Source organism: Fukomys damarensis, unplaced genomic scaffold (genome assembly GCF_012274545.1).
Source record: "Fukomys damarensis isolate Sample0158 unplaced genomic scaffold, DMR_v1.0_HiC HiC_scaffold_26, whole genome shotgun sequence".
Taxonomy (NCBI): Eukaryota; Metazoa; Chordata; class Mammalia; order Rodentia; family Bathyergidae; genus Fukomys; species Fukomys damarensis.
The window spans coordinates 8,022,271-8,039,233 of record NW_022900938.1 but is presented as its reverse complement, the minus strand read 5'-3'; the positions used below and the strand labels follow the sequence as shown (position 1 = coordinate 8,039,233).

At 42.3% G+C, this 16,963-nt stretch overlaps 1 long non-coding RNA gene across 1 annotated transcript; it reads left to right on the top strand.

Moving 5' to 3' along the window:
- The first annotated feature begins 2,617 nt into the window (after positions 1-2,617).
- LOC104871033 lies at positions 2,618-9,480 on the top strand. The gene is made up of 4 exons (XR_782710.1): positions 2,618-2,967; positions 6,604-6,702; positions 8,335-8,449; positions 9,275-9,480. It is a non-coding gene; the product is annotated as an uncharacterized LOC104871033 (long non-coding RNA).
- Positions 9,481-16,963: the final 7,483 nt, after the last annotated feature.

The following is a 16,963-nucleotide window of genomic DNA, read 5'->3' as shown; positions in this document are numbered from 1 at the left end:
ACACGCAGCTGACATTCCAGATGAGAGGGCCAGCAAGGTGATTCTCACAGGGACGGCTCAGGGAATAGTGCCTGAGGGTGAACGAGCCTGAGTCCCAGGCCACATCACCTCCACCAGATGCCACAGAGCTCTGGGTGCAGCCGGAGGCTGGGAACAAGGGCGGGACCTGTCGGTCTGAGGGGTGAGGCTGCAGACATCAAGGGGCCAGAAGGCAGCTGGAAAGGAGGCAGCTGTGGGTGTGGCGGGAGAGACAAGATGGGAGATTGTTTGTTGAGAGCCCATTCTGGAATCCAGGATTTCTGATGAGATGGCCTGGCTGGCTGGGAATGTCGGCTGAAATGAACAGAGAGTGAGTCGCTGGCATTAAAAGAATGTCTCAAGAATTTGAAGCTAAGTAGATTTCCCGTAGCCCTAAGAGTCCTTAATTCTGTGCACTAGTTGGCTGTTCCTGAAATGAATGGGCTTGTGAAATGCTTCAGTATCATTATACAAAAGCTGGTTGTCTCATTAAAAGTTGCTATGTTACTCAGCTTTTTGCAAATATACCACCAGGGTGTTAGGATCAGAGCCTGTGATTTTCATAATGGCACCAATTAAGTGTTTTAGGTTTGTGATGTGTGGACAGCGTGTTTATTTGTGATTTTAACACCCCAGAACCTGTGCGATGTAAGCACACAGAGCTGTTCGTTGGCGGCATACAACTGATCAGACTCAGATGCAGATTATGACAAGAAACATGCAGCCACCCAGCTTTAAGGATGCAGGTAGACACCTTACCTCAGAGTCTCTGAAAGCCTTATCAGCCACCAGAGGCCTCACGGGTGGTTGTGAAACTCTTGAAGCTCTAACCAGCCCCCTCCATCCTCTTTTTAGGTGTCTTCCTGGTATGGAAGACACAGGTGAGAATTATCGATGTAGAGTCTCATCTTGCGGTCATCTTACACAAGCAGAGTTCAGCACCTTAGTGGGTGTTGACCATGAACAACTGCTTTGCAGAGGTCATGACCTGTTACCCCAAAGCCCCCTTTACATTCTACTCTTTTGTTCAAAGAACAAAGAGCTCAACATCTAAGAAACTTTTGTTTAAAAGAAATTGCTGCCAGATATAATTATGAAAGGCCTTTGCCTTCTCCCCAGTAAGAAGTGTAGAGATACAAACAGATCAGTGGAGTTGAACTGAAAAGGCTAATTTTGATGTTAGCAAAGGCCATGTGCTAGAAATTGGAGTTTGTCTTTGACAACTAAATTGGGGATGGTTTTTGTCAACGGTTACTGCTTCTATGTGCCTCAAAGGCCTCTGGAAAAAAGATAGTTTTGGTACAGAATCCCCATCATTTTTATATCTTTGGGTGGACTTCAAAAAGATGGTCCTAAGAGAAATGATGCCAAGCCAATTTCAGACTTAGAATCTTCTACAGTATTCTGTGTCACAGACACCCTCCTTCCCTTTTGCTTGTTGGGAAAGGTCAACTGATCTCAACTCATTTGAGGTAAATGTTCCCAGCCCTCAAGATTTTCTTCTCTTTTCTCCTCAGGCTTCAGCATGGGGTGAATGTTTATGGTTGAGTTAGAAATGGCTAAAAGACAAAGAGTGATCATGAGAGATTTAGAATGGAAATGCTCACTGCTTTCTGGCTTTGCCCGTGCTGACAAGCAACTTCTCTAAGTCCCACAGACCCAAACACGAGCCTTGCACTTCTGAGTTTCTGGTGAGGCTCTCAATGGAAGAGACAGCAGAAGCGCTGACACCAGAAATTTCCTGATAAGGAAACTCTGATGCTTTGGAGATTGGGCCCCTCACTGACCAGCAGAGGGATGATTTTCGGGCCAGTGCAGCCTGTTAGAATGGATGAAGAGAAAGGGACCTTCTCCTTTACTGTGTGACCACCTGGCAGGAAGTCAGTGCCTGCCAGGACACAGGGCTCCCCACGTACTGCAGGTGTCCAGAGTTAAGGGGAGTCCAGTCCTGACCAGGGCTCTCACGGGCCTTGATGCATGTCCTGATACGCCCAGAAGGCTTCTGCCTCTAGACAGCACTTCTTGGAAACGTGGAGTAAAAGGCTTCCATTATTTGCTCTTTCAGGAAATGATTCATGGTATTTCCAAAATCAACAGAATCTCTCACACAGCAGAATATTTGAATTCCCCAAGCGAGGGATCGCACATCTTCACAATCTCCTTGTTCCTGAGGTTGGTGTCCATTAGGGTCTGATTTGTTAGTGATTCTGGAAATCTGGCTCCAAATAAAACAATGTGGATACTTTAAAAATTTTTAATTTTATTAATTAAAATGTTTTTCCAGTCTCCCTGAAGCACACTTGGGGTCCTGGCTCACTTTTAGGAGAGGGATTCCTCGAGGAGGTAGAAGAGGTGGGGGTGGGGGTGGGGGGCAGTAAAAAGAACGCTGGACCTCGGCCGAATCTGCTGCTGATCTAGTTTTCAACAGAGACGCCAAAACCAAGATATAGAACAAAACAGTGTTTGAATGCCACTGTGAGTGTTGTTACTTGGAAACTGGGCACTGTCTTTATCACTTAAAGGATAGGACTACGTCTGCGTGAGAGTGGAACCCATTCCTTTGTGATGAGTGGGGCATTCCAGGGCAGAATTCCTCTAAGTGGCTGGTAGGACTGATGACACGATTGGGGCAGATGTCTGTGATCAGCGAAGCTGCCCATGTAGCCTTCTAGAAAACATTCAGGGCTGCTCTGTAGGCTCCTAGATATTCTGTCCTACATACATTTATTGCTTGTGTCTAGAGCCTGTAGAACTTTAATTTCTGCTACTAAAATTCCAACACCTTCAAAATTTCTGGGTCCCATCAGCAAAGAAGCAGTGGAACCATTTCTACAGCCACCAACACTCAATTCATGAGGGCCTGTATGGATGCCAGAGTACCCTGACCATAGGACCGAAACATTGTGGCTAGGTTTCTGGATCACTTCTGCCTTCCTTAGGAATTGTTTTGTAAGTTACTTCCCTCAGCTTAGTGAGTTGTGGGTGCCTAGGTGATGTAATAGTAAAAAGGCCTGAGTCCCAGCCTCCATCTAGAAAACCCTTGAGAAGCCATCCAGACCCGAGGCTGCTATGGCATTGCCCGTGGTCTTTGCTGCAGTGGCTCAGTTGGGCCATTTTCCTTCCACCCAGCCCTGTTTCCCACTCTCTGCACAAGGTGGTCCTAGGTGCACACCCGTACTAAGATAGTGCAGCAGCCTCAGACGCTGTCCTCTGAACCATTTGCTTACTGGCTGGCATCTGAACTTGGATTTCAGTGGATTTATACCATTCCCAGAAGTAATATGAGCAGCTTATGTGCCTAAACTGTTTGCAAAACACTGCAGCTTATGCTAAACACCTATTTTCCTTCTGAGGCTGGAAATGGGTTCCTGCCTAGCCGAGGATACTCACATAACCAGCCCCCACTAAAAACCCTAGACGCCAGGTCTCTAATGAGTGAGTGTCCCAGGTAGGCAACATTTCCTACGTGTTGCCGTATATGTCCTGTGTGCATCCACTGGGAGAGGACCCTTGGTGGCGCGTGCCTGGGTTCCACTGGACTTCATCTGATGTATGTTTTCCTTTGGGGATTTTTCTTGGTATCCTGTTGCTGTCATAAATCATTGCTGTGAGTATATAACTATATGCTGATTCCTCTGGGTCCTCCTAGCCAATCATCAGACTTCTCCATGAACTTCCTCCATGCAAATCTCCATCCTCTCAGAAAACCTGACTGAGGTCGCCCCTTCCGTATCTCTTGTCTAAGACCTTCAGCCCAACAACCACCAGTAGTCTTGCTATTCTTCTAGCCACCCCCCCCCAGTCTTAGAATCAAAGCCCTCCACCCAGTGGACGACGACGTGCTCCAGGTATACCTCCATGAGGCCTCCCAATGTGAACTCTACATTGTCACCGTCACTGAGGTCATTACGCTTTGCCATCTGGCCAGCTGCCTCAGTTCCCTGATGGTTCTCTGCCCTACCCACACTGATACCCACTGCTGCCATTAATCTTCCTGGTGTGATCTTTGGAAAAGTGAGTTTTAACTTTAAAAACCAAAGCCACTTCCGTTTTTTCTTACGGATTTCAAAATAATATCGAACTTCCTGGCAAGGCATTCAAGGCCTCCGTGAACCGGCCTTGGCCACGACACCAGTCTCACAGCACAATGCCTTTGGGCCATGTGACACCTCGCAGTGCTCACCGGAGAAGCCTTGTATTTTTGCCTCCTTTTCCTTTTATTTACGCTATTTCTTCATTTGCTCGCTCATCTTCCTTCTAACATCAAGATTCTATCACTGTTTTCAACGCCAATCTTCTTTCGCGAAGCTTCTTCTATGAAACCTTCCCAGTGGTCCTCCTCAAGGCAGAATTAAAGTCTCATCCTCGTTCCTCTGCAGTAAAACTAGATTTCTGCCATCTCCTTTTCCTTTTGATGTGGGCCTTTGACAAGATGATCGAGGCTCCCGTTCCTTTCTCCGTTCAGCTGGATCAATAGGCTAACCAGCAGCTGGAAGAAATTCTTGGCAAGAGTTTCTTTTCCTGTGGGATAAAAACCATGACCCACAGTTCAGAAACTGTGCACTTTAGGCTAGTGTACTCCTGGATTATGTTCTTTAAAAATACTGGATCTTCCTCTTATTATGTGTACTTATTTTACCGGCATTTTGTACACACATATGAATGGTAATCTTTTCTTTTTCGGCACTTTATTAGTACATGTTTGCTGTACAAAATGTTTACATTCTTTGTGTGGAGTTGTACATGGATGTAACACATTTTCATTCTCTCACTTTTTTTTAATCTCTTTTCGTACCTTCCCGCTCTCCACCCTCCAACCTTCTCTTGTCCCCCTTCCCATTTGAGAAAGATCATTCTTCCTGCTTCTTGTTATCTCTATTTTATTTTGTAGCTTCTTTGTAATTTCGGTTTCTCACCTAAGACAGACCGTGAGATATTTAAACCTGTGTGTCTGGCTTATTTCATTTAACATCATGGCTTCCAGGTGCGTCCATCTTCCCACAGATGACTCGAGCTTATCTTTCTTTATGGTACAGTAGGGCTCCATTGTGTGTAGATACCACATGTGGAAGGTCATTTTCAAAGGATGAGATAAAAATAGATATAGGAAACTCTAACATTTTCATCCAAGCACCACGAATCCCTGGACACTAGACCGTTGCGCGCCTTTCTGAAACTCCCTGCTTCCTACTCCCAGAACTCTGTAGATTCTGTTTCCCCCTTTGTAGCCACCCTACCTCGGATCAAAACACTTTGTCAGTGATGTTACAAGTAGAGCAAGCACATATTAACTACTGGGTGACCAAAGTGCAAAGGTCATCTTTCACTGAGGAAAGGTGAAGTTCATGGACACAGCAAGGTTCTTGAGGTTCGGCTGTAGCCAGAGATAGTACAAAAAAGGACTCTGAGACTTATTTTTGCTAAAGAAGACAGGATATCCTTTTTGGCTGTCCCTGGAGACTTGCTGGGTAGTTGTGTGTTTGAAATCACTCTGAATCCTCATGATTAGGAAGACCTTTCAAATCATGAACTTGCCTGCAGGTTGAGGTAAATATTTCTTGCCTGGTAATGACAGATCCAGCCTAATAAAGCAGAACTTCAAGTGGCAGTGACCTTAAAAAAAATGCAAATCTCTCAGCTCACTGCTGCTGTCACAACAGACTCTTGAACAAACCTAGCAGAAAAACAAGAAGTACAAGAGATATGTAAAGGAAGGTGGCATAAAAATAACTATGGAAAAGGTTTTGGGAAATATGATCAAATGCATATTAACATCAGACACGGAGTTGAAAATATGACACAAGGGGGCTCAGAGAGAAAGCATATTGCAAAAGAACATTTATGCAACTTCAGGTTAGTAAGATCTCTGCCTGGATTTTTTTTTCTTTTTTTTTGTACTGGGGATGGAACTTGGGTATTTGGACTTGTGAGGCAGGCAGTGGAACCACTGAGCTAAATCCCCAGCCCTCTGCCTGGAATTATTAAGGAAAGAGAATCCAGAGAGAAAACTGTTGTACAGTAAGTCTGGGTCTAGGATCCTGGAAGTTTCCTCACCTAACTTCCGTGTGACTGCATTAAGATTAATGTCAATTGAAATCTTGGTATTTAAACATGGACCTTCTTCCACAGCACAGCTCGTGGAACAAGTCTAATGGATACCATTACACTGAAAGTCGTTAAAATCACAGATTCCACAATGACTCAAGCAGGAGTTACCATGTCATACATGCCAAACAGTGGGGAAGAGGGCTGAACTTGACATCAAGACTTTGAGTAAAATCGTTCATATCCCCTCACTAGCCCACGGCTAGAGATGGATAATTTGGGATTCCAAACAAAAGGCATCTTTTCTGCGGGAAATTTCCTTACAGTGAAAGTCAAAATAAAATTAGACAGAAAGACGATGTCCTTGCTTTCCCCTTCCCAGTAGTCTGGCACACGTTATGCCTACCCAGTGTCTTGAGGCGTCAGCCTCTGCCTTACGCTCTCTTTTCACCCCGCTTCAAGGGTGGGAGAGGCAGGGAGTGGAGAGAGGCCTGTCGTGCCTCACTCCTCACTCACTCACTCTCATGCACGACAAAGCAGATGTGGCCCTGCAGAGTACGGTACGAGGGCCGCTGGCTTGTACGGTCCTGCACAGCAAGGCCCGGGCGCCCACGAGCCAAGGTACATCACCTGAAACAGGTGAGTAATGCAGCTGTGCTCGCCTTTTCTACAGCTATTCGAGGAATTGGAATGTGAGAGTGTCACATGCTCGTTTATCTAATAGTTGACATTTTTGGAAATGCTATAGTTATCTTGGAATGCCACTAGTCAGTTAATACAGAAAAAGAGTCAGAAAAAGGAGCAATTTTTATGTCTCTCTCTAGACATGTAGACATTTATGTCTCTCTAGACGGGTATTTCAAGGCATTTTATCCTGTTGATCTTAGATCAAATGTAAGATGAAGAAATAACCTCTCATTCATTGACGGGTGAACAAAGAGAAAGGACACACTAAGACTCCGGTTCATCTCTAGTCCCAGGGATTTGACTCGTCTAATTCAAGCTTTATTTGGATAGATGAATTCAAAATGCTGTTTTCTAATGAGATGAAAAGCTGCTAATGATACCAAATAAGAAAATACCAAAGAAAAGTATAGCTTTTAAGAGGTGAGATCGTGAGAGTTTACCCACAAAGGAATATCTTTTTCTGACCCCAATGTAAAATTTGAAGGTGGTGTTCTCTTCTAGGGAATTGAGATTTTGCCAGTGTCTTTTAAGAGCACACCCAGTACATCTGGAAACTATTTGCTACTCCTCTGTGTTTTTCTTCATCCAGTGCCCATGTTCAGTGCCCTTTCTCCACGCCTTCCTGAGCTTCTTATTGGGAAAAGGGAGAACAGGCTCAAAGTGACACTTTTCACGGTTCCATGGGCCTGGACTACCTGAGCCCAAATCCACACCTCCTTTGCTAGGGGTTTCCAGGGCCTTTGGAAGTAGAAAAAGTAATTCCTCTCACACAAAAGTCAAAACACTACTCCAGATTCACTAATGAAAGCAGAGACCATGGTAGATATTTCAAGGATTTAATGCAGGGAATTGTTTGCATATGTACAGGAAGAGCTGGTGGGACAAAGAGAAAAAGGGGCGACCTGAGACATCTGAAAGCTCCTAATGTGTCTAGGCTAACACCGGGCAGCCTGTTTCTGGGAAGCTATGGGTGTTAATGTTTCAGGGACTGAATTTTCAAAATTGCTCCTCTCTGGCTCGTGGTGCAAGTAACAAACAGTTTCCACTACTGAGGCTGCTGGATTTGCAGTTATGCTGCCCCCCCTGCTGTGACAGTAGCTGCAGCTGAATTTAGAAGTAGAAAGTTTCTCCCTTGCTCCAACTTCTGGACTTTCCCAGTGCCTGGGATTGGCAGATACTAATAGGACGCTAATGGCAAGGAGAATGAGAGATGGAATTTGAAGACCTCTAACATTAAGTAATATAGAATAGTGTATAAAAAGGCTATGTATGAAGCTGAGATACCAAGTAAGGAGGCACCAAAGATAAATAAGGCAACACAACAGATAAAAAATCAACACTGCTTGCTACAAAGCAAAGCTTTCTAAGCTTTCTTGGGAACAGAGCTCATATTGAAGTTGGGATAAATGGAGGAGATTTGGGGTTCTATGAAGATTGGTAAAAACATCTATTATTCTTTATAACTATGGTGAATACGGATAATATGAAATATAAGTGGAGACAATAGATGTTGTATTTGTCTGAGATTTCCAAATAAAATGTTTTGAAATGTTAACGATAACTTCAATTTGCTTCCCTAAACAGAACTTATTGTATAAGGCGATTTATGCTTGAAATGCCTACATGTAATTCTCAGTACTCTTCAGTGAAGAATGCTTCAAATCCTGCATAGCCTGAATTTGTGAGAAGCTATTCACAGGTGGGTGGCATACAAAGTGAAGACTTTCAGAAACAATAATTCAGAAGTTCACTGCCATTGAGAACATATTTGAAGAATGACAGCTCTTCCTTTAATGACAAGCATAATACTGACGTTTCTTGTGATGATGGTTATTTATTTTAAAAATTACAACTCAAATAATGTGTTCTTATCCCACATACTTTGTATCATTACCTAGCAGCTAGCTTACATGTTCCCGAAGGACACATTGGCTACAAATAGATGGAAGGTGTGATAGTTGTGATATCAAATTGTGATGTCCACTTGAATGGATTAGAAAGTACCTATGGGATCACGGGAGTACATTTCTGGGCGTATCTGTGGATGATTGACATGTTGGTCACAAATTGAGGAGGGAAGACTTACCCAGATGTGGGGGGCATCAATCAATAGGCTTATAGCCTGGATAGAATAAAAAGGGAAAGAAAGAAGTCTACCCTTTTGCTTTTTTAGCATTCTTGTGAGGCCACTTTTTTACCTTATAAATCTTTCATATTAAATCTGTTCCTCCAGAGAGGAGTAACTGATATAGGAAGATTAAATAAATGTGAAAATAGGCATTTAGGGTTAATGCTGAATTGGGAGCTACAGCAGTCAGAACCCCTTATCTAGGCTCCCAAGCCAACCTTCCCTGCTCCTTGCCACCCAGTACACAAGCTCCCTCGGCAGGACTACATCTCCTCACGGCTCAGCCCATGCTGAGTGGCCCATGAAGGAGGTGTCTAGTGGTAAAGTACTCCTTGACTCTAATCCTGTACCATGGCAGAGTAGAGATAATGGGATTGTTCTGTTTTCCCTCTGCAGGAACCTTCACACCTCGTACTCTATCAGCATCTCACAATACAGGAACACCCACTTGTGTGCACAAATCGGGCCACTCTATCTCCAGGATCAGCAAGAAGAGTTGTTTCTCTGCCATGGGGTTCAGAAGTTTGAGTCTAGATGTGTGTGAATCTCCTTTCATTGATTTGTAGAATCATTTTCATCTCCAATATAGAGCGGCATACCCTGACAGAAATTCCATGTTTCAGTATCTCTCTCTAGTAGAACTTTGCATTGCAACTTTGAAATAAGAATGCTGGGAAAATATCCTTTGACTAGTGTGGTTGGCAGCTCTACCATGGCTCTCATGGATCCTGGCCTCCTGGTGTCTGTCCCAAGAGTATAGATTGGATTTGTTTGTTTGCTTCTAATAAGTAGAGTATGACAAATAGTGATGGAATATTGTCTTAGTCCATTTAGGGTACTCTAAAAAAAATACTATAGACCAGGTAATTTATAAATACTTCTATTTACAATAGAAGTATGTTGCTTACAGTTTTGAAGGCTGGGAAGTCTAAGGTTGAAGCCACTGGCAGATTTGGTATTTGGTGAGGGCTTATTTTCTACTTCCAAGATGGCAGCTGCTTCATGGTGGAAGGGAGCAGAACAGCACCTTTCTGCCTCTTTTATTGGGCCCAGCACTAACCTTATTCACTAAAGTGGAGCGCTTATGACTCAATTAGTTCCCCAAAGGTCACACATCTTAATACGATCACATTAGGTGTTAAATTCCAACGTAAGGATTTTGGGAAAACACTGATATTCAGATGTCACCACCAGGATGAGAAGACTAAAGGACTTAGCTTCCATTTTGCTGTCCCTCTCTTGGTCTCTTGCTGCTCATTCTGGCTGAGGTAATGAACTTCCTCTTGGAGAGGCCCCAGGGGAAGACACAGAGAAAGATCTCCAGCTATCAGCCAGCAGAACCCTGAGGTCCCTAATGTGAGAATCTGGGAGGAATGGAACTCTGCTGACAAGAGTGGCAATGAGGTGTGAGTTGGAATTCTCCAGCAGGACACTGAGGAAAAACAGTTTATTTTGGGCATAAGGTAGGAAAACAACAAGGGACAAGAGAAGCATCCTTCTGTCCCTTATATTGTATCCATGCTACTGGGTGGTGCCAAACCAATCAATGGACTCATTTAGTAATCACCCACCCTTAATCCCAGGGTCACACACCCTAGATCCTGCCACCTCTGACCCCACCCCCATGGCTGCATGAGGCTTTGGGGGGACATCTAATGCAAGCCATAACACCAGGCGAGAAGAGGTACAGGGATTTTTCCAAAGTCACAAAGCTGACAATGTCTCTAAGCATGGTTCAATTAATGACTCCCAGGTGAGGCTCCCTTGGGCCCTTACAGGACACTCAGGGTGGCATTGGGGGTAGAGTGGCTCAAGACTTCAGTAAATATTACTTGAATATAAAATCATCCATGCCAGATAAATGTTTTCATTTATTGCCACAACAACTGCTGTTAACTCCCTTTTCAAAAGATTAAGATGAATAAAGTGGTCTGTGTGTGTTTAGATCTTCATTATGTCATTTTAAAAATAACCATGAGTTCTGGATATTTTTAAAAATGTGCCACCTAATGCTAAGCTTTCAAAACAATACCGTATCTGCTACTGGAAAATGAAAGCAGGATAATATATATAATTGTGTGCATGCATTAAATACATAGCAGTAACCACTTCTAGAGCCTTAGGTGTAGAGATAAGACGTGTGGCAGAAGCAGAATTTCAGACTTGTCTCCTATAAACGGTGACCCAGGAACACTGTTAGGTGGCATATCTTGCGATGGAATTCTTATGAAACAGGCCAGCCCACTTAACACTAACAAAGGAGACAAGAAATACTATTTTGGATACCAACTAAAGGAGATTGTCAAAATTGATTTTAAACATTTTTTAAATGATTATACGCTACCTACAAAACTTCAATTGAAATATAATGATACAAAAGGATGGAAAAACATAAGTGTAAGATAGGAACACGAAATAAATCTAGAATGGCTGTATTAATACCCAAGTAGATTTTAGTGCAAAGAAATTTAGCAGGGCAACAGAGGGACATTTTATAATGACAACTGGATCTATTTACTAAGAATCTTAAATACAAATTTTCTTAACAATAGAGCCTCAAAATATATGAAATAAATACTGACAGAACTTATATAGAATAGGAAAATTCACATTTATTGCTGGAGACGTCAATACTCCTTTTTCAGTAATCTCTAGGACTCGCAGATAATTAGAAAGTATACATATAGAGTAGGGTTGGGAATTTTTTTTTTTTCAACAAAGTCAGACACTAAATATATTGTCTTTGCAGGCACATACAGTCTCTGACTCAATTTTTTTTCTCAGCCCTTTCTGTGGTTGAGGGAGCACAAAGGTTATAAGCCAACTTGATTTGTGAGTTTTATTTTGTTGCTCACTCTGGGTGTAGACTTGAACAACATTATCTACCCAATGGATCTAATAGCACTGATAGAACACTCTGCCCCACAATGGGACATATTCTTTTCAAGGCACAAAGAACACCACCAATGCTGGGCACGGTGGTGCATGCCTGTAATCCCAACAACAATGAAAAAGAACACCAAGTTAGACCATATCTTCATTTAAAAATTTCAGCAACTTGAAAATATTTAGAATCCTAAAAAGTATGTACTCTGATCATGGAATGAGATCAATAATTGGAAAAATATCTAAATAGTTAGAAATTTAAAAATGTAATTCCAACAAATCCAGGGTCAGTGAGGTAGTTTCAGAAAAATGAGAAAATATTTTGAACTCACCAAATATGAAAACAGGTAAAAAAAATGTGTGGAATGCACATGAACCATGGGTTAGAGGGAACTGTAGAGCACTGAATTCTTCTACTAAAGTCAAATAAGGTCTCAAATTCCACTTTAAGAACAACAACAACAAAGTGCATAACTTAGAGCGAGGATAAGCAATGAGGTAATAAAAATCAAAGCACAAACCCATGAAAGAAAAACAGAAAAATAAAGTCAACAAAACTGAAATTGGTTCTCTGAAAAGATCAATAAAAATTTATAAACGTCAAGCTTGACTGACAAAATGAAAGAGATTACATAAATTACTAATTCTAAGAATGGAAAAGGGGGTATCACTATAGATACAATAGACATTAAAATAACAGAGATACTATTAACAACCCTACGTGCATATATCTGACAACTTTGAGAAAATGAATCAATTCCTCAAAAACCTCAAACTGCCAAAATTCACCCAAGATAAAATAGATAATCTGAATAATCTTATAAGTGTTAAATCCATTATATTTACACTTCTAAAGCTTTTTGAAAACAAATCACCAGATGGAGGTGGTAAATCCAACCAAAATATTTAAGGAAATGACAATTTTACACAATGCCTTCAGAAAATAGGATAAGGAACATTTTCCAATTCATTTTGTTATCTCAGCTTATCCTGATACCCAAAACCATAAACATTTAGCACAAGGAAATATGAAAGATCAAGATTCTTATGAACATAGATGAAAAATCTTTCACAAAATCTTAGCAAGCTGGATTAAGCAATTGCATGGAAAGAATCACACTCCATAACCAAGCACAATGTTTTCTGAATGCAAGGCTGGTTTGCTTTTTAAAAATTGATTAATGTAGCAGGGCATGGTGGTACATGCCTGTAATCCCAGCTACCAGGAAGGCTGAGGCAGGAAAGGCATGTGTTCAAGGCCAATTTAGAAAGGAAGAAATGGAAGGCACTAAGGAGCCCTGGTCTATAAAGTCCCTGATTAGGAATCAAGGTATATGAACCAGCATCCTTGACTCTCTGGTTCCTCTAGAATCTTGGTTTCATTCTCGAAGACACCACTTTTTTTTTTAATGAAAGGTAGAATGTTTTTGCAAGTGTTGAGTCTTAGCATGCTTCTTGCCAGTAGTATATGGAAGTCCAATGGCCTCATCATTTTGTACAATGTTGGGCTCTTTGAAACTGACGGTGTTAAACAGGTATAATTCTTTCAAAAATTCATGGACCTCTTGCAAATCCCTTTAGCCTTTATCCCAGTAGACAAGAGCCACCACACCTGCAAAACCCCTTCTTTACCTAGTGCTTCTGCAGAAACTGCTGAGGGACAAATTCTTAAACTTCTCTGAGATCCTGGTGTGTGATTAAGGATTAGTGAAGCACACCCTTAATCTTTTTAAAGGACTGGGATTGATGGAATGGCATTGGGAGGAACTGCCTTTGCTTTTTGAGGATCTCAGGGAAACATTTAACATTCACTTTCTTGGATTCCTCTTTAACTTGTTCTCCAGCCCGTGCTCTGGATTTGAACTTGACTGAAAACCATTTCTTAATTTCATCATCTTTCACTGTCTGAAGAGGCTGAGAATTTTCAAAAATATCTATTTGCTGTTACCTCAATTTATGTTTTTCCTTTTGCATTTTACTAGATGCAACAAGAAGGAATCAGGTTGCATCTTCAACACTTTGCTTGGAAACCTCCTCAGCTAAATCCTCAGGTTTGTGAGCCATATTCTCTAATGTGTGTAAAACTACAGACAGTGGTGTTGATAAGATTTCTGCAGGGACCTAACAAGGACTGCCATTCCTCCAGTCTTTCTCACTCACTTGCTTTTTAATCTTCAACACTAGCTTCCTCAAAATCCAGATTTCTCCTAATCGTCTGTTCAAGGAAATTTAGCTTTTGTCCCCTATTTCTCCTCAAAATCCCAGACTCACACGTTCAGGCATTCATTATGGCGCCACTCCACCCTCAGCACAGAGGGGGACCAGAGAAGACCCATTGCAGACACACATGTGCAGGTGTGCAAATGAGGGTTGGATGGTCCTTGATTATAGGAGGCGGTTAAGTGGTCCCTATATGACCCTTGTCTTCACGTCTGATGCTGGGCCTTGAAGGCTTCCAGGCAGGCAGAGTCGGGAAAGGATGACGGAAATCAAGAGCAAGTTAGAACCCAAGTCATGAGATTGGAGCCCTGGGAGGAGGGAGGGAAGCCCGTGCTTACACTTCCTGCTTCTTATCCTTGGTGGCAAGAAGGTGGCAGAGGACGAGTCCCTCCGTCACAGAGCTAACACACGTACCTATTCTGGGAGTTGTACGCTGAAGAAGAACACAGGGGAAGATGCAGCATTTGCTGCCCCCACACCAGTGAGTGAGAGCCCCAAACAAATGGCTGAAGCCTTCCAAGTGTCCCACTGCCGGGTCCCTGTGGGCTCCTCTCAGCGGGAATGTACAGGGAAGGGAATTCTGGGAACAAAGTCCAGCCTGGCTAAGCAGACCCATTATCACTCATCACAGGCAGTCGAGACGTGGGAAGGGAAAAGAAGATGAGACAGAGCTCACCTTTCCCTATTTCAAGACACTTCTCCACAGGGCTACGTGGCCCTTCCTCATGGACCCCACCGCGGATGAACCGAGTCTGGAGACTGCACTTAATCACAGAGGAGGTCAGAGATGTAGTCTTCACTCCAGTCACAGGCCCAGGGAGGGAGAAAAGACAGTTATTGGGGGTTTCCTGGGGAGGTCTGCCACTACACACCTGGCTCTGCCTGGAATGTCTTTCCCCCTCCTCTGCTTGGCAAATTCTAGCCCTCCCTGCCATAGGCCAGCTCAATTATCATTCCTCCTACACAATCTTTGCCCCCCATTTTCCCACTGGGCCTTATGAATCCCTCCATTTTAGCATTTTCTAGTTTATTTATTTAGCACATTTTAAGTCCCTCTGTGTCTGACATTGTTCCCAGAACTGGAGACTTAGTGATTTAAAAAAACCCAAGGTCCTTTCCTCTATAAAGCTTGTTGTATCATATTATTTAGTATCCTTTGCATTCCAAAGATGTCTCAAACTGAAATAAAATAAGGCCAAGATTCTTGGCTAATTTTAAGAGTTTTCATTCTGGACTAAACACGTAAATCCAGGATACAGGATTTGGATTAAATAATTAAATAAGGCTTCAAAAGTACATCATCATATTCCTTCCTACTAATTGCAGAGGTAGTATTCGTGATTTACAAGACAGGTCTCTTTTGGGGAATCATGAACCTTGAAATTATCTTAGAGATGATCTGATGAACCCTCCTCAGTTTGCAGGAGAAGTCTGAGTCTTGGTTCACCGAGGTATTTGTTTAACATTTTATACCAAGTTAGAGTCAGGGCTAAAAGCAGAACCAATAACACTGATTCTTTCATAGGCACCCTTGATGTTTTGTAAAACAAAGCTAAGTAAAAAAAAATGCTTCAGAGATGTGTATTAAAATAGTGTTCCCAAAATTTATAGACTCAAAATGAGGGTTAAAAAGAACAAATATCTGTTTAGAAGAATAGAGAAACTCATACATTGGGATTTGCATATGTGTGTGTGTGTGTGTGTGTGTGTGTGTGTGTGAAGAGCAGTTTCAATGTGTGAAAAAAGATACAAATAATTTTGATTTAAACATAGTAGAGAGTGGTAACAGAGTTATAAAATGTCAACTTACATTTTAAGGGTAACATGAAATTTCACATCAAAATCTGTGTAGCACTTTTCCTGAAACAGCACGGATTCCCCTGGCATTAGGCTTTATTGTAATTTGAGGGCTATAGTAGTATACACACACTCAGAAATTGAAAAGCAGAGATTCAGTTGGAAACCAACATAAAAACAGAAGCCACGGTGCAGTTTTGAGCGGCCTCTGAATTCCGGCACACTCCCTTGCTCTCTGAACCTCCGTTGGCACACACCGAGAGGTGCAGCCTAAAACACCCGCCCCCACATTCACACCTTCAGGCCCAGCTCCTCCACAGAGTTCTGACACATCCGTTCTCCCTTCCCTCAGCCCGGGCCACAGCGTGAAGGAGAAATGAAAGTAGGGAGCACAGATGCACGATGCATAATTGTGTGCCACACAAAACCCGGGGGGAAAGCCTGTGGTGAAGTTAATGGAACCCGTGTATTTCAGAAAAAATTGCTTTTAGTAGAACTGATGAAAATATAGCCAGTTCTCCCAAGCCAAATTCATGAGATTAGAAATGACTAGTATGACTCAGAGTTTAATGCAGCCCATTTTAAAATCATAATATCTGAGTAAAGACAATGAATTGATAATTTTTTGAGAAAGAGGTATAAACTAGCTATTAAATTGGTTCTAACAGTGAAAAATGGATAAAATAATATGATGTTTTTTTATGGTGCTGGAAGACTAAATTATATTCACTAGGAATTTCAGCTCTGGAGCCTGAAGTCATGCAGTCCTGCCCTACCTAGATTTAGAAGGATACAATTAGATCAAAATCAAACTTTTAAAGTACGTGAATAAGGAAAATCACCAATGCTACTGCTAAACATATTCAAGCCAAGAAGTGTGACAAATCCAAAAATTACCAAGTAAGATGGATGTCAGGAAGTCCCTCTAAACAAAGCAGCCTTTGATTGTACGTGGCTGCTGCTGGAAAAAATCCTCCTGTATTCTTCATGGTGGATTTTGTTTATCAAGAATCTTCTAGGTTCTGGCAAGCAGTACAGCTAAGGAACATAGGGGGAAGACACACACGCTCTCCACTGTGCGTAGAAAGAATGCTCCTCAGCACGAACTAAAATCCTAGGGGCTCTTTTGGTCACAAGGGACAGGACACCTGACCGAAACTGTCTCCAAAGGAAAGCTCGCGG